General features: G+C 47.6%; 1 protein-coding gene across 6 annotated transcripts in view; it reads left to right on the top strand.

Moving 5' to 3' along the window:
• The window catches only part of COLEC10 (collectin subfamily member 10), a 278,842-nt gene that overhangs the window by 179,560 nt on the left and 75,617 nt on the right, over positions 1-23,665 (top strand). The window lies entirely within an intron of this gene.

Below are 23,665 nucleotides of genomic sequence, written 5' to 3'. Positions count from 1 at the left end.
CTGTATATTTAACTTGATATAAAACACCTATTCAGCATGGGGATCATTCACTAGCTGCTGACATACACAGCTGGTGACATCTGTTGTTTTTGGTCATATAATATTTATGCGGTAATGGAACAGTGACCGCCTCCCCAGTGGCATCACATGATGGTTTCCTAAGCAGAGGAATTGCCAACCTTCATATGTTATCCAGCTTTTCAGCACTTAGACCAGGGGAAAGCAGGGAGGTGATGTCACTGAGAAATGCTTATTACCTTATGACTTGGGATGGCCATCAAAGGTTCATGGCTGATGGACAAGGGCCCTCATTCCGAGTCATTCGCTCGGTAAATTTCTTCGCATCGCAGTGAATTTCCGCTTAGTGCGCATGCGCAATATCCGCACTGCGACTGCGCCAAGTAAATTTGCTATGAAGATAGTATTTTTACTCACGGCTTTTTCTTCGCTCCGGCGATCGTAGTGTGATTGACAGGAAATGGGTGTTACTGGGCGGAAACAGGCCGTTTTAAGGGCGTGTGGGAAAAAACGCTACCGTTTCTGGGAAAAACGCGGGAGTGGCTGGAGAAACGGAGGAGTGTCTGGGCGAACGCTGGGTGTGTTTGTGACGTCAAACCAGGAACGACAAGCACTGAACTGATCGCAGATGCCGAGTAAGACTGAAGCTACTCTGAAACTGCTAAGAAGTTTGTAATCGCAATATTGCGAATCTTTCGTTCGCAATTTTAAGAAGCTAAGATTCACTCCCAGTAGGCGGCGGCTTAGCGTGTGCAATACTGCTAAAATCGCCTTGCGAGCGAACAACTCGGAATGAGGGCCAATGTTTTTAACCATCTATGGCGCAGCACTGATGTGCAGTACTCAGTTCTCATTTCCTAAACCATCAATGGATTTCTATTGATGGTTTAAAATTCATCAACCATCGATGGTAAAGCTATCAATGGCCATAACTTCCAATTTTATGACCTTCTAGTTTATGTATAATTAATGTCTATAGTTTATCCTTTAATTAGTGAAGTACTCAGTGTTACACATTGGTCACCACTGAGTGATATCATTTCTGCTTGAACTACAGTATTATATATCTATACAATTAATATGAATAAGAGCAGTCTCGGATAGTGACCAGTCAGACGCTTCCTTGCATACATCTACTGTACTGTTAAGGTTTATGGGGGTCATTCCGAGTTGATCGCTCGCTACGGATTTTCGCAGCGCAGCGATTATTGCAGAACGGGGCTAGTCTGCGCATGCGTATGCATCGCAATGCGTAGGCGCGTCGTACAAGTACAAAGAGCTTTGTGGTTTTGGCCAGGTTCTAGTAACGCTTCCAGTCGCACTGGCGGACGCAAGGAGATTGACAGGAAGTGGGAGTTTCTGGGTGTCAACTGACCGTTTTCTGGGAGTGTTTGGAAAAACGCAGGCAGAGCCGGCCTTAGCTATAGGCAGGCTAGGCATTTGCCTAGGGCATTCAAGCATGTCTAGGGGCATCCAAGCATGTCCCTGCAGCATCTCATGCTGAGAGGGACAGTCCGCAAACTAACTGTTACTTTCCAAATGTATTCAATCAGTACTTGTATACACTGCTGTTTACATTTGTCAAAAAAAAAATGCACACTGTGCCTTAAACTTCCTCCTACATGCTTGAATGCCCCTGACTTGTGAGACCTCAGACAGACAGCAGAAGCCCAGTAAATGCAATTCCTGGACCTGTGACATTTTTACTGACTATATAAGGTTATTACTGGATGGCTTCTTATGATACCACATGTGTATTTTGGAAGACTGCTTCACAGAAACCTGACATCACCTATACTGCTTGTGCACATGGGGGAGGGGGACCCTGCCATCCTGTGTGTGTCCCTTATCCCTGTGCAAACCCCAGGTGTCTGCAGGGACATAACATTGGCAGTGTTCTCACCATACTTTATTTCCTGGTCAGTCCATACCGTAAAATTCCCCTGCCATCTAGCACTGTAACGTGGTCAGTAAGTTGCGTTGTGCTATTTCTATATGAAACATCAGTGCAGCGTGACTTTTGGACACATCAGACTGGAGGGCAGAGCATTTAGCTCCCACAGTATAAAGTAAAGTGCATGCAGTTAACGGGAGTAACAGACACCAGCAAACACACTGAATAGTGAAGAGAATGGACAGTTTCTACATGTTTGATACTGATCTTTTTGTATAACCAGCAAGTGTGGCAGTATCTGTGGCAGTATATGTGTATTATGGGCATTACTAATGTGGGGCATATGTGTAAGGTGCATTACTGTGTGGCATTATGTGTATTATGGGCATTACTGTGTGGCATTATGTGTATTATGGGCATTACTAATGTGGGGCATATGTGTAAGGTTCCTTTACTGTGTGGAATTATATGTATTATGGTCATTACTGTGTGGCATTGTGCAGAGTTGAACTGGCCCACAGGGTAACCCCCCGGTGGGCCCACTACCTGAGCGTTGCAGGTACAGATGCAGAACTAGCGGCGGAGCTAGGGGGCACCAGACAAAATTTTGCCTAGGGCATCAAACTGGCTAGGGCCGGCTCTGAACGCAGGCGTGGCTGGGCTTTTGCTGGGCGGGTATCAGACGTCAATACCGGGACCTTTGTCGCAGAAATCATCGCACAGAATAAGTAACTACAGGGCTGGTCTTGTTCTGCATAAAATGTGTTTGCAGCCGCTCGGCTGCACAGGCGTTCGCACTCCTGCAAAGCAAAAATACACTCCCCCGTGGGCGGCGACTATGCATTTGCACGGCTGCTAAAAGTAGCTAGCGAGCGATCAACTCGGAATGAGGGCCCATGGCAGATGGGTTGCTGGGGGTTACAGAACATTTTGACTATGTGCAATTGTCCGTATTATTGTCGCCCTTGGTGCATTGAAATCAATTACAGTACTTTACTGTAGTAATTACCGTTGTAACTGTTATTCATACTTGTACATACAGATTTAGCGATACATAATACCTTCCAATAGTACCAATTTACATTGGCTCAGAGAGAGTGGAGTTTTGGAAAAAGGTGGGTATTTCTCTGACGTCCTAAGTGGATGCTGGAACTCCGTAAGGACCATGGGGAATAGCGGCTCCGCAGGAGACTGGGCACAACTAAAAGAAAGCTTTTGGTCTACCTGGTGTGCACTGGCTCCTCCCTCTATGACCCTCCTCCAGACCTCAGTTAGAATCTTGTGCCCGGCTGAGCTGGATGCACACTAGGGGCTCTCCTGAGCTCCTAGAAAAGAAACTATATTTTAGGTTTTTTTATTTTCAGTGAGATCTGCTGGCAACAGACTCACTGCTACGAGGGCCTAAGGGGAGAAGAAGCGAACCTACCTGCTTGCAGCTACAGTAGCTTGGGCTTCTTAGGCTACTGGACACCATTAGCTCCAGAGGGATCGAACACAGGGCCCGACCTCGATCGTCCGGTCCCGGAGCCGCGCCGCCGTCCCCCTTACAGAGCCAGAAGCAAGAAGATGGTCCTGAAAATCGGCGGCAGAACAAGGTAGCGCACAGCACTGCAGCTGTGCGCCATTGCTCCTCATGCACACCTCACACTCCGGTCACTGATGGGTGCAGGGCGCTGGGGGGGGCGCCCTGAGCAGCAATATTAACACCTTGGCTGGCAAAATAATCACAATATATAGTCCTAGAGGCTATATATGTGAAAAATACCCCTGCCAGGATCCATAAAAAAGCGGGAGAAGCCCGCCGAAAAAGGGGCGTGGCTATCTCCCTCAGCACACTGGCGCCATTTTTCCCTCACAGCTCCGCTGGAAGGATCGCTCCCAGGCTCTCCCCTGCAGTATCAGACTACAAAGGGTAAAAAAGAGAGGGGGGGCACTAAATTTAGGCGCAGCAGTATATATATAAGCAGCTATAAGGGAAAATCACTCAGTTATAGTGTTCATCCCTGTGTTATATAGCGCTCTGGTGTGTGCTGGCATACTCTCTCTCTGTCTCCCCAAAGGGCTTTGTGGGGTCCTGTCTTCTGTCAGAGCATTCCCTGTGTGTGTGCGGTGTGTCGGTACGGCTGTGTCGACATGTTTGATGAGGAGGCTTATGTGGAGGCGGAGCAGATGCCGATAAATGTGATGTCACCCCCTGCGGGGTCGACACCTGAGTGGATGGTTATGTGGAAGGAATTACGCGACAGTGTCGACTCCTTACATAAAAGGTTTGACGACATACCAAATATGGGACAGCCGGCTTCTCAGCCTGTGCCTGCCCAGGCGTCTCAAAAGCCATCAGGGGCTCTAAAACGCCCGCTACCTCATATGGCAGACACAGATGTCGACACGGATACTGACTCCAGTGTCGACGACGATGAGACTAATGTAACTTCCAATAGGGCCACACGTTACATGATTGAGGCAATGAAAAATGTGTTGCACATTTCTGATGTTACCCCAGGAACCACAAAAAAGGGAGAGAAAAAACTACCAGTAGTTTTTCCTCCATCTGAGGAATTAAATGAAGTGTGTGAAGAAGCGTGGGCTTCCCCCGATAAGAAACTGGTAATTTCTAAAAGGTTACTAATGACGTACCCTTTCCCGCCAGAGGATAGGTCACGTTGGGAAACATCCCCTAGGGTGGATAAAGCACTCACACGCAGGGCCGGTGCTAGGGTGTTCGGCGCCCCCCTGCAAACTATAAATTTGCGCCCTCCCATATTCATTTGGCGCGCGCCAGGAAAAGGGGTGTGGTCTCACAAGTAAGGGGCATGGCCACACAATAGTACCCCCATTTAAAATTACGCCACAATGTAGCACAATCTTATTAATCTTATACGTAATGCCCCACCCGTAGTAGTAGCGTCCTTATATGTAATGCACCCCAGTAATAGTAGCATCCTTATACATAATGCCCCCCAGTAGTAGTAGTGTCCTTATACATAATGCCCCCCCCAGTAGTAGTAGCGTCCTTATACATAATGCCCCCCAGTAGTAGTAGTGCCCTTATACATAATGCCCCCCCAGTAGTAGTAGCATCCTTACACATAATCCCCCCTAGTAGTAGTAGTGTCCTTATACATAATGCCCCCCCCAGTAGTAGTAGCGTCCTTATACATAATGCCCCCCAGTAGTAGTAGTGTCCTTATACATAATGCCCCCCCAGTAGTAGTAGCATCCTTACACATAATCCCCCCTAGTAGTAGTTGCGTCCTTATACATAATGCCCCCTCCCGTAGTAGTAGTGTCCTTATACATAATGCCCCCCAGTAGTAGTAGCATCCTTATACATAATGCCCCCCAGTAGTAGTAGCGTCCTTATACGTAGTGCACCCCCAGTAGTAGACGCGTCCTTATACGTAATACCCCCCAGTAGTAGTAGCGTCCTTATACGTAGTGCACCCCCAGTAGTAGAAGCGTCCTTATACGTAATTCCCCCCTAGAAGTAGTAGCGTCCTTATACGTAATGCCCCCCCAGTAGTAGTAGTGTCCTTATACGTAGTGCACCCCCAGTAGTAGTAGCGTCCTTATACGTAATGTCCCCCCAGTAGTAGTGGCGTCCTTATACGTAATGCCCTCCCAGCAGTAGTAGCGTTCTTATACGTAATGCGCCCCCAGTAGTAGTAGCATCCTTATACGTAGTGCACCCCCAGTAGTAGAAGCGTCCTTATACGTAATTCCCCCCTAGAAGTAGAAGCGTCCTTATACGTAATTCCCCCCTAGAAGTAGTAGCATCCTTATACGTAATACCCCCCAGTAGTAGTAGCGTCCTTATACGTAGTGCACCCCCAGTAGTAGAAGCGTCCTTATACGTAATTCCCCCCTAGAAGTAGTAGCGTCCTTATACGTAATGCCCCCCCAGTAGTAGTAGTGTCCTTATACGTAGTGCACCCCCAGTAGTAGTAGCGTCCTTATACGTAATGTCCCCCCAGTAGTAGTGGCGTCCTTATACGTAATGCCCCCCCAGTAGTAGTAGCGTTCTTATACGTAATGCGCCCCCAGTAGTAGTACCGTCCTTATGCATAATGCTCCGCGCAGTAGTAGCATCCTTATACGTAATGCCCTCCCCCCAGTAGTAGCATTGTTATACGTAATGCCCTCCCAGTAATAGTAGCGTCCTTATACAAAATGCCCCCAAGTAGTAGTATCGTCCTTATACGTAATGCCCCCCCCAGTAGTAGTAGCGTCCTTATACGTAGTGCACCCCTGTAGTAATAGCGTCCTTATACATAATGCCCCTCCCCAGTAGTAGTAGCGTCCTTATACGTAATGCCCCCCCCAGTAGTAGTAGCGTCCTTATACGTAATGCCCCCCCCAGTAGTAGTAGCGTCCTTATACGTAATGCCCCCCCCCCAGTAGTAGTAGCGTTCTTACATGTAATGCCCCCCCCCCAGTAGTAGCGTCGTTATACGTAATGCCCCCCCAGTAGTAGCGTCCATAAAGCGCGCGCACAGACATACCTCACACACACACACACACACACACACACACACACACACACACACAATTCACACATATATACACACACATACACACCCACCATATACACACACACACTTCTCTCTCACCCTCCACTTACCTAATCCAGTCTCCCTCTGTACAGCAGCCTGGTCCGTGTAGCTCCGCCCCCTTCTGGCCCGTTTAGCCACGCCCCCTTCCGTCCCGTGTAGCTCCGCCCCCTTCTGTCCTGTACTCGGCGCTGTCACACAGCACAGGTGAGGGGAGGGAGGAGGCTTTTCATGCTGCAGGTGCCCGCTGCCAGTGCCTGTCATACAGTGACAGACACAGCACTGGCAGCAGCAGCAGCAGGAGGGGGGACAGGACGGCGCAGCAGGGAAGGGATGCAGAGCAGGGGAAGCGCCTATCCGTCCCAGCGCCTCCCTGCACTGCATCCCTTCGCTGAGCGGGTAGCGCCGGGCCTGCTCACACGCTTGTCAAAGAAGGTGGCACTACCGTCTCCGGATACGGCCGCCCTAAAGGAGCCTGCTGATAGGAAGCAGGAGGCTATCCTGAAGTCTGTATATACACACACAGGTATTATACTGAGTCCAGCTATTGCTTCAGCATGGATGTGCAGTGCTGCAGCTGCGTGGTCAGATTCCCTGTCGGAAAATATTGATACCCTAGACAGGGACACTATATTGCTTACCGTAGAGCATATTAAAGACGCAGTCTTATACATGAGAGATGCACAGAGGGATATTTGCCGGCTGGCATCTAAAATAAGTGCAATGTCCATTTCTGCCAGGAGAGGGTTATGGACTCGGCAGTGGACAGGTGATGCAGATTCTAAAAGGCACATGGAAGTTTTGCCTTATAAGGGTGAGGAGTTGTTCGGGGATGGTCTCTCGGACCTCGTTTCCACAGCAACAGCTGGGAAGTCAGCATTTTTACCCCATGTTCCCTCACAGCCAAAGAAAGCACCGTATTATCAGCTACAGTCCTTTCGGCCCCATAAGGGCAAGCGGGTTAAAGGCGCGTCCTTTCTGCCCAGAGGCAGAGGTAGAGGGAAAAAGCTGCAGCATACAGCCAGTTCCCAGGAGCAAAAGTCCTCCCCCGCTTCCTCCAAGTCCACTGCATGACGCTGGGGCTCCACAGGCGGAGCCAGGTACGGTGGGGGCCCGTCTCAAAAAACTTCAGCAATCAGTGGGCTCGCTCACGGGTGGATCCCTGGATCCTTCAAATAGTATCTCAGGGGTACAAGCTGGAATTCGAGACGTCTCCCGTTTCCTCAAATCTGCCTTGCCAACAACTCCCTCAGGCAGGGAGGCAGTGCTAGAGGCAATTCACAAGCTGTATTCCCAGCAGGTGATAGTCAAGGTGCCCCTCCTTCAACAAGGACGGGGTTACTATTCCACAATGTTTGTGGTACCGAAACCGGACGGTTCGGTGAGACCCATTTTAAATTTGAAATCCTTGAACACATATATAAAAAAATTAAAGTTCAAGATGGAATCGCTCAAGGCGGTTATTGCAAGCCTGGACGAGGGGGATTACATGGTATCACTGGACATCAAGGATGCTTACCTGCATGTCCCCATTTACCATCCTCACCAGGAGTACCTCAGATTTGTGGTACAGAATTGTCATTACCAATTCCAGACTTTGCTGTTTGGTCTATCCACGGCACCGAGGGTATTTACCAAGGTAACGGCCGAAATGATGATACTCCTTCAAAAAAAGGGAGTTTTAATTATCCCGTACTTGGACGATCTCCTGATAAAGGCGAGGTCCAGGGAGCAGTTGTTGGTCGGGGTAGCACTATCTCGGGAGGTGCTACAACAGCACGGTTGGATTCTAAATATTCCAAAGTCACAGCTGGTCCCTACGACACGTCTACTGTTCCTGGGGTTGGTTCTGGACACAGAACAGAAAAAAGTGTTTCTCCCGGAGGAGAAGGCCAAGGAGCGGTCATCTCTAGTCAGAGGCCTCCTAAAACCAAAACAGGTGTCGTTGCAACACTGCATGCGAGTCCTGGGAAAAATGGTAGCTTCCTACGAAGCAATTCCACTCGGCAGGTTCCATGCAAGAACTTTTCAGTGGGACCTGTTGGACAAGTGGTCCGGATCGCATCTTCAGATGCATCGGCTGATAACCCTGTCTCCAAGGACCAGGGTGTCTCTGCTGTGTTGGCTGCAAAGTGCTAATCTTCAAGAGGGCCGCAGATTCGGCATACAGGACTGGGTCCTGGTGACCACGGATGCCAGCCTTCGAGGCTGGGGGGCAGTCACACAGGGAAGAAACTTCCAAGGACTATGGTCGAGTCAGGAGACTTCCCTACACATAAATATTCTGGAACTGAGGGCCATTTTCAATGCCCTAAGTCAGGCAAAACCCCTGCTTCAAAACCAGCCGGTACTGATCCAGTCAGACAACATCACGGCAGTCGCCCATGTAAACCGACAGGGCGGCACAAGAAGCAGGTCGGCGATGGCAGAAGCCACAAGGATTCTCCGATGGGCGGAAAATCACGTGTTAGCACTGTCAGCAGTGTTCATTCCGGGAGTGGACAACTGGGAAGCAGACTTCCTCAGCAGGCACGACCTCCACCCGGGAGAGTGGGGACTTCATCCAGAAGTCTTCCAACTGATTGTAAACCGTTGGGAAAGGCCACAGGTGGACATGATGGCGTCCCGCCTAAACAAAAAGCTAGAAAAGTATTGCGCCAGGTCAAGAGACCCTCAGGCGATAGCTGTAGACGCTCTAGTGACACCGTGGGTGTACCGGTCGGTTTATGTGTTCCCTCCTGTTCCTCTCATACCCAAGGTACTGAGGATAATAAGGTTAAGAGGAGTAAGAACTATACTCACTGTTCCGGATTGGCCAAGAAGAGCTTGGTACCCGGAACTTCAAGAAATTATCTCAGAGGACCCATGGCCTCTGCCGCTCAGACAGGACCTGCTGCAGCAGGGGCCCTGTCTGTTCCAAGACTTACCGCAGCTGCGTTTGACGGCATGGTGGTTGAACACCGGATCCTGAAGGAAAAGGGCATTCCGGAGGAAGTCATTCCTACGCTGATTAAAGCTAGGAAAGAAGTATATGTTGCGTGGTGTGAGGCCAGGAAGGCCCCAACGGAGGAATTTCAGCTGGGCCGTTTTCTGCACTTCCTACAGTCAGGGGTGACTATGGGCCTAAAATTGGGTTCCATTAAGGTCCAGATTTCGGCTCTATCGATTTTCTTCCAGAGAGAACTGGCTTCACTACCTGAAGTTCAGACTTTTGTTAAGGGAGTACTGCATATTCAGCCCCCTTTTGTGCCTCCAGTGGCCTCCAGTGGCACCTTGGGATCTCAACGTGGTGTTGGATTTCCTAAAGTCACATTGGTTTGAGCCACTTAAAACCATGGAATTAAAATATCTCACGTGGAAAGTGGTCATGCTGCTGGCCTTGGCTTCGGCCAGGCGTGTGTCAGAATTGGCGGCTTTGTCATGTAAAAGCCCTTATCTGATCTTCCATATGGATAGGGCAGAATTGAGGACTCGTCCCCAATTTCTCCCTAAGGTGGTATCAGCCTTTCATTTAAACCAACTTATCGTGGTGCCTGCGGCTACTAAAGACTTGGAGGCTTCCAAGTTGTTGGACGTAGTCAGGGCCCTGAAAATGTATGTTTCCAGGACAGCTAGTGTCAGGAAAACTGACTCGTTGTTTATCCTGTATGCACCCAACAAGCTGGGTGCTCCTGCTTCTAAGCAGACTATTGCTCGCTGGATCTGTAGCACGATTCAGCTGGAGCATTCTGCGGCTGGACTGCCGCATCCTAAATCAGTCAAAGCCCATTCCATGAGGAAGGTGGGCTCTTCTTGGGCGGCTGCCCGAGGGGTCTCGGCTCTACAACTTTGCCGAGCAGCTACTTGGTCGGGGTCAAACACATTTGCTAAATTCTACAAGTTTGACACCCTTGCTGAGGAGGACCTTGAGTTTGCTCATTCGGTGCTGCAGAGTCAACCGCACTCTCCCGCCCGTTTGGGAGCTTTGGTATAATCCCCATGGTCCTTACGGAGTCCCAGCATCCACTAGGACGTCAGAGAAAATAAGAATTTACTCACCGGTAAATCTATTTCTCGTAGTCCGTAGTGGATGCTGGGCGCCCGTCCCAAGTGCGGATTGTCTGCAATAGTTATTGTTAACTAAAGGGTTATTGTTGAGCCATCTGTTGAGAGGCTATGTTGTGTTCATACTGTTAACTGGGTATAGTATCACGAGTTATACGGTGTGATTGGTGTGGCTGGTATGAGTCTTACCCGGGATTCAAAATTCTTCCTTATTGTGTCAGCTCTTCCGGGCACAGTATCCTAACTGAGGTCTGGAGGAGGGTCATAGTGGGAGGAGCCAGTGCACACCAGGTAGACCAAAAGCTTTCTTTTAGTTGTGCCCAGTCTCCTGCGGAGCCGCTATTCCCCATGGTCCTTACGGAGTCCCAGCATCCACTACGGCTCAGGCGAATCATGCAGAGGTCCTGCAGATTTGGAGTGGGGCTTGTATTATCAAATGTTGGGAGCTATATAAGTCTGCGGGATGACTGGGTCTATGTATATTAAGCCTTCGGTAGAGAGCTACAGTGGACGGACATAAAGTACCAGCCAACCGGTTCCTAGCATCATCCTTAGAGTGTCTGCACAGGGCGCTGTATTTAGATCTTCGCTTATGAGTCATTACGGATTTATAGACTTCAAATGAAGATATTGCACTTTCACAGTGAGTGGGATAAAATACCCGCCAATCAGTTCCTAACTGTCATGTTACAGGCTGCGGTCGAAAACTGTCAGGAGCTGGTTGGTTGGTACTTTATCTCCGTCCACTTTATCTCTCTCAAAGGCTTAATAAATAGACCTCTGTATTAATGAACTTCCCAATGTTTGTCAGTGGAGAGCATGCTACACTTGGGCATGGCCCTTGCCCAATAAGAGCATGACCTCTGTTGAACCCATCTCCCCAACCCCTGGTGCACATAGCGCTGTAGTGCCATCACTTAGGACATGTATCAAGCCTCCGAAAGAGGGGAGAAAGTTGTTCATAGCATCCAATCAGCATTGAGGAAGCATTTATTAAGTACAGTCTATAAAATGATAAGTGGAAGCTGACTGGTTGACATGGACAACTTCTCTACTTGTCCACGCCACTTCTCCACTCTATAGATGGCTTGATAAATATCTCCCCTTAGTAAGCCTTAGTAACTGTCCTTAAATTGTGACAAATGTCCTTTTACAAGGGACATTCAGAATAATCCCCTTAAGCTGGGACTGGAATGCTGTTCTCCTGGGCACAATAGTGATACGGGTTGAGTATCCCTTATCCAAAATGCTTGGGACCAGAGGTATTTTGGATATTGGATTTTTCCGTATTTTGGAATAATTGCATACCATAATGAGATATCATGGTGATACGACCTAAATCTAAGCACAGAATGCATTTATGTTACTTACACACCTTATACACACAGCCTGAAGGTCATTTTAGCCAATATTTTTTTATAACTTTGTGCATTAAACAAAGTGTGTCTACATTCTCACAATTCATTTTTGTTTCATATACACCTTATACACACAGCCTGAAGGTCATTTAATACAATATTTTTAATAACTTTGTGTATTAAACAAAGTTTGTTACATTGAGCCATCAGAAAACAAAGGTTTCACTATCTCACTCTCACTCAAAAAAGTCCGTATTTCGGAATATTCCGTATTTCGGAATATTTGGATATGGGATACTCAACCTGTACCTGTATAACTGCAGCCTGCAGCATCCTGGAAAGTGCTGAACAATTAATGAAATGACAATTATATAGATTAACAAATTCTCTAATATGCCCAAAACTAATACCATATTGGGCCTGAATCAGGGCCGCAAGCACTAGTGAGGGTCTCGGAGTTGCGCAATATTGTGCCCAAAAATCCCTAAAAACATGTACTGCGCATGCGTTGCACAGAAAGGCACACCTTCCAGAGGGATCGGTATGAAATACCTACAATCAAAATCCCGACATGAACAAAATACTGATATTTAAAATACCGACAAGGTCAAAATACTGACATGTAAAATGTCGACAGGTCGAAATGCCGACACGAGTTTTTCATATATATTTTTGGTGTGTATGTCAACATAGGTCGACATGGACATCATATAAGTGTACCATGTCCCCTTGCATGGCTCGCGCACTTCGGGCACGGTGCCTTGCTGCGCGCGGCACACTATTATATTCCCGCTCCAGGTCCACTGGGATGGTAAAGTATGAACAAGTCGGTTTCAATGAAAAAATCATGAAAAATGTAAGTCGACTTTTTGACCTGTCGACATTATAAATGTCGGTATTTTGACCATTTTGACCATGTCAGGATTTTGACTGTCAGTTAATTGCTGTCGGTATTTTGACTGTCGGGATTTTGATTGTCGGTAAATTAACTGCATCCCCTTCCAGAGGGCAGGTGTAAGTTTCGATGGTGCGCCCGGTACCGGGGTCTAAAGCCACACCAGGCGGTTCACTTCATCTAAACAGTGAAATAATGCGTCGGCCAGCATAACTCATTTCATTAGAAATGACAGTAAGTTGACTCATGCAATTCTATTTTTGTATTTATCTATTGTCAGCTGTGGGCGCAGCGGTTGTCACCCTATGTAGCTGCTACTTTACCTTTCATGTTAATTAAAGACTTTTAATTAAAAGAGATTGCTCTTGAATAAATAGAATTTTGGGAAATAAAATGATGAATCATTCCCATAAAAATAAAAAAAATAAAACAATAACCGTGTCTCCATGTATGATGGGATTTCTATATTTCTGTATGTATAAATTATATCTAATGTGTCATCATGCTTAGAGTGTCTGCACAGGGCGCTGTATTTAGACCCTCGCGTATGAGTCATTACGGATTCATAGACTTGGACGAAGATCATGCACTTTCACAGTGAGTAGGAGTTGCCATGTCTTTGATCTTATGTAATGTGAATTCAGATGCTCTCTAGTTAAGTGACTGAGGAGGCCTACACAGCGAACGCTATTTATGGCGTAAATTATACAGAGAAAGCATTATTATAGATTGGTGTATTTGTACAATAATTAGCGTAAGGCATCTGATCCTACTCATCACACAAACGGATCACCAAGACAGTTTGCAGCCCCCACTTATATTACAATTGTTTAATCTGTGCTACAACAGTCTGGAATCTTGGGCCGGATAGAGCACTCCAAGCCTTTCTTCAGGCCTTCAACATTCCAAACAGCCTCCTTAGACTACTGTGGTTTATGATATCATTTGTTGATAACATTTAGGCCACAAGTGGATAATATGGATGCTGCCCCCCGGGGAGCCAAGAGGGTGGGTGGCAAACCTCCTTCATTGATGTGCAGCTTATGCAGAGGGTTCTTGACTGGGCATAGACACATCCCCACATGTCACCCCAGCCCCCTATAACAGACTGGCTCCATATCTTGGTGGCCCTGATGCTGCACTAATGTATAATTTCAATTAAATGAATGGGCCATTGGAATGAATGGAGCAGCCCAGAATGGCAAATTAGTTTTTTTTCCCCCACATCAACTGTTTCAAATATTATCTTTTTATTTGTGTGAAAACCCCAGCCCCCTATAGCAGGCTGGCTCCGTATCTTGGTGGCCCTGATGCTGCACTAATGTATAATTTCAATTAAGTGAATGGGCCATTGGAATGAATGGAGCAGCCCAGAATGGCAAATTAGTTTTTTTTTTCCCCCACATCAACTATTTCAAATATTATCTTTTTATTTGTGTGAAAACCCCAGCCCCCTATAGCAGGCTGGCTCCGTATCTTGGTGGCCCTGATGCTGCACTAATGTATAATTTCAATTAAGTGAATGGGCCATTGGAATGAATGGAGCAGCCCAGAATGGCAAATTAGTTTTTTTTTCCCCCCACATCAACTATTTCAAATATTATCTTTTTATTTGTGTGAAAACCCCAGCCCCCTATAGCAGGCTGGCTCCGTATCTTGGTGGCCCTGATGCTGCACTAATGTATAATTTCAATTAAATGAATGGGCCATTGGAATGAATGGAGCAGCGCAGAATGACTAATTAGTTTTTCCCCCCACATCAGCAGTTTCAAATTTTATCTTTTTATGTGTGTGAAATCACGGCATACCTGGGACTCACCCGCCTGCTGCAAATCACAGTTTGGCTACTGTGGGAAACTTCTTGAGATTTACTAAGGGGCCAGTGATGCTGGTGCAAGAGGCAAGTGAGTATTCAGTATACAAGTCATACTTACCAACTTAATTATCTGCCCTCAGAAAACTCTAGGGGAACTGCAGGTGGCCTGTGAGGGTGGGCTGGGCGATGCAAATCACGTATTTATAGCCCTACTATGCAATGCTGCAAATCACACATTAGGGGGTATATTCAGTTGGCATCGGATCCATTCTGACATGCATTTGTCGGAATGGATCTGACAACCCCTATTCTATCCCATCTCAATTCAACTTTTTCAAGTCGAATTGAGGTGAGGAATCCAGAGGAGGGGGGGGGGGGGGAGCCACCGGCAGCCAGAGGAGATCTGCGCTATAGTAGCGCTGCAGAAGGATGTCACACAGCCGCCCGACCTCACGGCAGTGTCCACCCGGCTCCAGCAAGCGTGACCTCACTTACTGGAGCCGGGTGGACGCTGCCGTGAGCGGCGAGGCTGTGTGACATCCTGCTGCTCTGCTGTAGCGCTGATCTCCCATGGCTGCCCGCGGCAGTACCACGTCTCCCTGCGGCTCTCCCCCTCTCCTCCTCTGGGTCCACATCTCAGTCCGACATCTTTTTATGTCAGACTGAGATGGTCGAAAAGGGTTTTGGCCCCGTTTTCGACACAAGCACGTGGATTGGCAGCTATACCTCCGAACCACGAAAATATTGAATAGGTTGGAACCCCTTCCAACCTAAAAAAAGTCGAAAACTGTCGTCTTTTCGACAGACGGCAGCTTTCGATGCAAATTGAATATACCCCTAGGAGTGGGGCTATGATGTTGAGATTTTCCATGGATCCCGTCATCGCTGCCCCCTGTCCTGCCCATTGTACTTGTGTTTCTATGTCCCTGGAAACTACTCAACATTTGGCTGGCTCTCGGATATTATGGGTGGAATGTACCAAGCCTTTGCGGTACACCCCGCATTGATACTAATCACATATGTACTAAAATATGTGACTAGTATCGCAAAGGACAGCTCTCCCAATAAGAACTGTCCTTTTTGATGGCCACACTTTAGGGACGCGGGCACGGCGGCAGCTGGGAAGGATCTGATTGGACAGTGCCTAGGAGGCGCTTAATCAGACGCACAGTGATTGGTCTTCTTATGGGAGTGTTGCTGAAGTGTTTGCATACACTGGCCCTCATTCCGAGTTGTTCGCTCGCTAGCTGCTTTTAGCAGCATTGCACACGCTAAGCCGCCGCCTACTGGGAGTGTATCTTAGCATAGCAGAATTGCGAACGCAAGATTAGCAGATTGGCGAATAGAAATTTCTTTGCAGTTTCTGAGTAGCTCGATACTTACTCTGCCACTGCGACCAGTTCAGTCAGTTTCGTTCCTGGTTTGACGTCACAAACACACCCAGCGTTCGCCTAGACACGCCCCCGTTTCTCCAGACACTCCCGCGTTTACCCCAGAAAAGGTTGCGTTTTTTCGCACACACCCATAAAACGTCCAGTTTCCGCCCAGAAACACCTACTTCCTGTCAATCACACTACGATCACCAGAACGAAGAAATTTCTCCGTTAAGCCGTGAGTAAAATACCAAACTTCAAGGCAAATTTACTTGGCGCAGGCGAGGTGCGAACATTGCGCATGCGCATTAGCGACTAATCGCTCCGGTGCGAAAAAAAATAACGAGCTAACAACTCGGAATCAGGGCCACAGATGGCTCACGTTGGAGGCCATATTCAGATGGGGATGGCTGGTACAAGTTTTGATGGTGCACAGCGAGCAGAAAGTGGGTGTGTCAGTGTTTGCACGTTCAGGCACGCGCTAGTACCCCTGGGGCAGACGAACACCAGCAGTTGCATATTATCACCTGCGCTACTCTAGACACAGACATAAGAGCGTCTGTGTTTTCATCTACAGTATTTATTTTAACTATGGCTTTCTTTTCGATTTATTGTTGATATGTACTCTCAAATACCACCGCACACAAAGCCGCTCCTTCCCGGCAGTGCTTTCCCAAATAGCAAAGGAAATGTTTTCTTTTCATTACTGTTTGTGAAACCAGTAGCCGGGATGATCCACTGTAGGGAAATCCAGTATCTCCCAGGAGGAAAGAGCTATGTGAATGTCTGAGAGATAACCAGAATGAACATGGCAGCGGCAGAGGAATCTGGATGCGCTGGGCGGCAGGAGTGTGTAAGAGAGAAGTTACACTATCAGCAATGGGCCTGTGCAGTGTGTAATGTGCGGAATGACATGGATCAGGAAACTATGGTAACAGTTTTCTTTCAAATAATGGGGTATATTCATGAAGCGGTGAAAAGTGTGGAGAAGTGAGCCAGTGGAGAAGTTGCTCACGGTAACCAATCAGCATTGAAGTAACATTTATAATTTGCATACTATATAATTGTACAGAGCAGCTGATTGGTTGCCATGGGCACCTTCTCCACTGGCTCCCTTCTCTACGCTTTTCACTGCTTCATGAATAGACCCCATAGAGCGCAATATTTCTGCATCGGTGGCACCTCACTAATGACAACAACAAGGTGTTGTCGCAGGACAATCGCAGCACATGCGCAGTCTGACCCAGAGCCATCAGGCGATAGTCGCTCAACTGCAAAATAATCGTGCGTGCCTACAACTTTTTATAAAACCCAATAATAATAATTTCCATCGGCGATGCCAGAAGTGGGTGGTGGTACAAAGTACCGAACCTGGCATGTGTCACCAACCGATCACTCACCTCTGCGGGTTCCGGGGTCCGTCCGTTGCCGGCGCGGTTGCTCGCGGTGCTGTGCGGCCATGTGGGGAACACTGCGTGGTCAGCGGCAGAGGTGATGCAGGTTTTGGGGGCCAGGAGTGCGGGGACCAAATGGCCAAAGGCACCGCTGTGTGTCTGCAGTATAGGAGGTGGCCATGTTGGAGACCAAATGAGCACCTGAGAGCACTTGTGAAACACCTGTGGGTAAGTGTTAGCCAATCCAGTGCTTGTGCTGCCTTTAAGTAGGCTGGGATTATGTTACTCTGAGCCAGTGCTTTGTTGTAGCTACTCTGTACCCTAGCTCTGTGCTCTCTCCGGGGACTTCCGTGTGATTCCAGTGGTCCAGATATCGCCTCCGCTCCCAGAAGTCTGCCTGCAGCCTTCACTGCAAAAGATCCACCAGCACCCTGCTGTGCTGTCAGCCAATCGCTCTCCCAGTGGCAACAAGTGGATTTCCAGAGTCTTGTGAGAGGTTACCCTATCTGCTTCAATTACACAGCCTTTGGAAGATTAAGATTCTACTAAACTCAGGTGCTCGTTTAATCAGCTCTCAGTTTAACTCATTCTTCACCATTGTTGTCTGCTGCAGTTTCACAGTGCTTCAAGTATTATCTTCATAATTTGCAAGTATTCTATTCAGTATTGTATTTTCATTGTTGTTGCAATCAAGGAAAATTCTTCACAGCCTTCCAGTTTAACCTTTAAGCTTCAGTACAAGTCTCTACAGTTATTCATTTGTGTCTACAATATCCAGATAACACTCCTTACAGTTTGGCACCAATCATTGCTTCATTTGGACAATTTTTCACAAGCCTGCTTAAACTCAGTCGTATGAACATTTCTTCAATGCATCTTTAAGACTGTTCCTGCTTATCATTATACCATTCATTGCAATACGTCAGTATATATATGGTGACTAATAATTGTCATTTAACTCCTTACTGGAATTGTTGCCTTTAATAAATATATGAAACGGAACTTTCTTCATCCTCCCTGCTTTCATCATACCCCAGCACCTACACCTTTGGTTGGTCCAGTGTTAACGGATTCACAAAAACACTCGGGCCTGACAGCATGCAAGCGCCACCACACCCACAGGATGGTGAGGTCACGCTGCCTTCAGCAGGATCAGAGGTTCCCATGTACTAAAATGGAGTGTGGCCACGCCCTGTCACACATGGCCACACCTCCTATAGTACAGGAGCCTGATGGATCTCTTGGCAGCCCCGCACCTCTCTCATCACTTCATTTAATATTCTAAAGTAAAAACAATTTATTGTGATTAATAATGTGGTGAATGAGGTTCTAGATTCACTGAATGCGTATCTGAAGCTTGTGCACATGTGTCCTCTGGTATAAGGCTTGTGGGAATGAGCTCTCTGTACCACAGCTGCACAATGACAGCATCACACACTCTGCCAATGTCTGCTGCTTGGACCCGGCACTGGCACAGTGGTGCTTGGAATCCCGAAGCAGGTGCCCAAACTGATTGCGCTTTCCTCTCTCGTAAAGACACTGAAATGTGAAGAGATGAGAAAGATGGAATCGCCCATCTCCACCTAGGCTTCTTTACCATGAGTCTCAGCACCCGCCAGACAGCTGTGCCCACAGCTCAGGCACCACGATAGAGGGGATATATTCCTCCCAGGTGCCCGCAGTGCACTCCAAGATATAGCCAGTGGTGAGAGGCATTACCTGTTCCCTCTGATACCTGGGTGTGGTCATTAATGACCTAAATGTGATCATGCTTACCTTCCAACTGTGTCAATTTCTGTGGGACAGACTCAAGCCTCAAAAGAAGGTTGTAGGCATTCCATGGGGATTGAGGCGGGGACTATTCATTCCTGATTCTGCATGTCTCACTGTTGGGAGGTATGCAGGTGCTGCATGCAGAGCTCACGAGGTGGTTGGGAGGTATGGATCAGGTACTGCATGCAGAGCTCATGAGGTAGCTAGGAGGAGTGAATCAGGTGCTGCATGCAGAGCTCATGAGGTGGTTGGGAGGTATGGATCAGGTACTGCATGCAGAGCTCATGAGGTAGCTAGGAGGAGTGGATCAGGTGCTGCATGCAGAGCTCATGAGGTGGTTGGGAGGTATGGATCAGGTACTGCATGCAGAGCTCATGAGGTAGCTAGGAGGAGTGGATCAGGTGCTGCATGCAGAGCTCATGAGGTGGTTGGGAGTTATGGATCAGGTACTGCATGCAGAGCTCATGAGGTGGCTGGGAGGAGTGGATCAGGTGCTGCATGCCGAGCTCATGAGGTGGCTGGGAGGAGTGGATCAGGTGCTGCATGCAGAGCTCATGAGGTGGCTGGGAGGCATGGCTCAGGTGCTGCATGCAGAGCTCATGAGGTAGCTAGGAGGAGTGGATCAAGTGCTGCATGCAGAGCTTATGAGGTGTTTGGGAGGTATGGATCAGGTGCTGCATGCAGAGCTCATGAGGTGGTTGGGAGGTATGGATCAGGTGCTGCATGCAGAGCTCATGAGGTGGTTGGGAGGTATGGATCAGGTGCTGCATGCAGAGATCATGAGGTGGTTTGGAGGTATGGATCAGGTGCTGCATGCAGAGCTCATGAGGTGGCTGGGAGGACTGGATCAGGTTCTGCATGCAGAGCTCATGAGGTGGTTGGGAGGTATGGATCAGGTGCTGCATGCAGAGATCATTAGATGGCTTGGAGGAGTGGATCAGGTGCTGCATGCAGAGCTCATGAGGTGGCTGGGAGGACTGGATCAGGTTCTGCATGCAGAGCTCATGAGGTGGGTAGGAGAGCATATAAATATGGTGTTCATGGTCTCTGAGATGGGGTGCAGGAATATAAAGAGGATATTGCAAACCTCCCAAATGTCCACATTTTAATAGGGCAGTATAGAACCAAGAGTTTACATGGGTAGATTTCAGGAAATAAACTCAGGGCATAATAATGAAGTCCCAATCGGGTATGATTAGAGATGAGTGGGTCCAGTTCTCGGAGAAACAGACCCACCGGAACATAGCGTTCCGAGCCGGGATCTGAGTCCAGCTTAGGTTTTCCTGCCTGACTCGGATCTCGGGTTTTGGATTCAATAAAAGTACCCAGTGATCGTGCTATCTCCACTCCGGCTGTGAAGCATGTATTCAGCAGATGTGTACATGCTGTGTTCATCCAGGGGTGCTAGGTTTTCCATCTAGGGGCACTGTGTTGTTCATCCAGGGGCTGCTGTGTCCATCCAGGGGTGCTCTGTCATCTATCAAGGGGATGCTGTGTCCTTCAAGGGTGCTCTGTCCATCAATCAAGGGGCTGCTGTGTCCATCAAGGGGTTGCTCTGTGCTCCAGGCGTGCTCTGTCCATCCATCCATGGGTTCACCACAGTGTAAAAAATAAATAAAGGTAAAAATATATATTTTTATTTTTGTGCTATACCCCAGTGTACTATACTATTATTTTTATTTTTGTGCTATACCCCAGTGTACAATACTATTATTTTTCTATGACACTGCCAGTCACACCGCAGTGTAATAATCATACACATATTGTGACAGTGTAGGTGGTACTCCAATTTCATCCAAGTATTGTGAGTGACACTGTAGGTCATACTGCAGAGTAATTTTCATCCAAGTATTGTGATGCTGTAGGTCATACTGCAGTGTAATTTTCATACATGGATTGTAACACTTTAGGTCATACCGCAGTGTAATATTTATATATGTAGTCATTAGTTTGTAGTGATTAGTTTGTTAAACTGTGTATGTCCTGTTAATATATACAACACAATGATGGGTGGGAGGGCCCAAGGACAATTCCATCTTGCACCTCTTTTCTTTGCATTATGTGCTGTTTGGAGCATTGGGGGTCATTCCGAGTTGTTCGCTCGTTGTCGATTTTCGCTATGCTGCGATTAGTTGCTGCATGCGCATGGTATGCAGTGCGCGTGCGCTTAGTTATTTAACTAAAAACTTAGAAGATTTGCTGTGGCTTATGCGGCGCTTTTCAGTCTGCTGTTCGGTAAATGATTGACAGGAAAGGGGCGTGTCTGGGCGGCAACTCAGTGTTTTCCCGGCGTTTGCAAAAAAAACGCAGGCGTGTCAGGGAAAAACACGGGAGTGTCTGAAGAAATGGGGGAGTGGCTGGCCGAATGCAGGGAGTGTTTGTGACGTCAAACCAGGAACTAAACGGACTGAGCTGATCGCAATCTGTGAGTAGGTCTGGAGCTACTCAGAAACTGCAAATAATTATTTAGTAGCAATTCTGCTAATCTTTCGTTCGCAATTCTGCTAAGCTAAGATACACTCCCACAGGGCGGCGGCCTAGCGTGTGCAATGCTGCTAAAAGCAGCTAGCGAGCGAACAACTCGGAATGAGGGACCTTGCTGACAGTCTACTTGTGTAGACGACAAACATTTGTATAGTTTGTTAAAGTGCTACCCTGTCTGTTACTGCAGTGCCATTCTGTTTCCTAGATGTGCCACGTTGGAAGTTTAAGTGCCAGGTGTTTGTACCGCCCACTGCTGTCGTTTAGCTTAGTTATCCAGCTACCTCGGTGCAACCTTTTGTCCTAAACTGGATGAAAACAATATTGGGAGCTGTGAGGTGTTAAAACTGACTGGAAATGAGTAGAAATTAATGTTATTGAGGTTAATAATACTGTAGGAACAAAAACACCCCCAAATTCTGTGATTTTAGCTGTTTTTATTATTAATAATAATAATAATAATAATAATAATAATAATAATAATAATAATAATAATAATATTTAAAAAATACAGATCAGAACCCGCAAGGGAGCTTTTCAGACCTGATCGCAGCAGCAATTTTTTTTTCTCTAATGGGCAAAACCATGTAACACTGCAGGTGGGGCAGATGTAACATGTGCAGAGAGAGTTAGATTTGGGTGGGGTGTGTTCAAACTGAAATCTAAATTGCAGTGTAAAAATAAATCAGCCAGTATTTACCCTGCACAGAAACATTTATTACCCACCCAAATCTAACTCTCTCTATACATGTTAAATCTACCCCACAATATGGTTTTGCTCATTAGAGAAAGGTTTTGCTGTTGCAGCTTGCAATAGGGTCTGAATTATAGGCCCTACACACTGGCAGATTTCACTGAACTATATGAACGCTCTCGTTCATTAATGAACGAGAACTCGTTCATATCATTCAGTGTGGAGGCAGCAACGATGACCGATGCGCGGCTCCGCGCTCATTCATCGTTGGTGCCCCGTCGCTTATGCATGCAGGCCAATATGGACAATCTCGTCCATATTCGTGTGCAATGCTATGGAGCCGTATCGACCGTCGGGCACCTCTGCGGCACATCGCCATATGTGTAGGGCCCTTTAGCAGGGTCGGACTGGCCCACAGGGGTACCTGGGAAACCACCGGTAGGCCCCACTGCCTGAGGGCCACTCCTTCCTCTAGGGATCAGGTTCCAGTCTGTGCACTTGTATTATACATGGTAGATATGTTGCATTACACAGCACTAAACTATTGTGTATTTCAAGCCTCTGTGGAGGCTGGCCACACCCCCTTTGTAGGCTGGCCACACCCCTAAGTATGAGCCCCTATCACTGCATTCCCCTGGTGGGCCCTTCATGCCCCAGTCCGACACTGGCCTTTAGGGCCAAAGATCCAAAACATGAAGGAGAAACAGATCCAAAACCAAAACCCATGAAGGGCCAGCGCACACACTTAGTTGTGATAAATACGCCCCTATGAAACACAAAGAAATTGCCTTGTTCTGCTATAATGTGTGACACATCAGCTTCTCCCTACTTTTGCTTTTATACATTGGGGGTCATTCCGAGTTGATCGCTCGCTAACTGTTTTTTGCAGCGCTGCGAACGCATAGTCTCCGCCCACAGGGGAGTGTATTTTCGCTTTGCAAGTGTGCGATCGCATGTGCAGCCGAGCTCTGCAAAAACATTTTGTGCAGTTTCTGAGTAGGTCTGAACTTACTCAGCCGCTGCGATCACTTCAGCCTGTCCGGGCCCGGAATTGACGTCAGACACCCGCCCTGCAAACGCTTGGACACGCCTGTGTTTCCCCAACCACTCCCAGAAAACGGTCAGTTGACACCCACAAACGCCTTCTTCCTGTCAATCTTCTTGCGATCGGCTGTGCGAATGGATTCTTCGTTAAATCCATCGCTCAGCAACGATCCGCTTTGTACCCGTATGACGCGCCTGCGCATTGCGGTGCATACACATGCGCAGTAGTGACCTGATCGCAGCGCTGCGAAAAACTGCAGCATGCGATCAGGTCGGAATGACCCCCGTTGTTTCCAGACTTCTCTGTGGTTGAGGCATTCTGCTGACAGTG

The sequence above is a fragment of the Pseudophryne corroboree genome, chromosome 5 (assembly GCF_028390025.1).
Source record: "Pseudophryne corroboree isolate aPseCor3 chromosome 5, aPseCor3.hap2, whole genome shotgun sequence".
NCBI classification, from domain to species: domain Eukaryota; kingdom Metazoa; phylum Chordata; class Amphibia; order Anura; family Myobatrachidae; genus Pseudophryne; species Pseudophryne corroboree.
The sequence above is the reverse complement of the archived record's forward strand: the minus strand, read 5'-3'. Positions and strand labels throughout refer to the sequence as shown.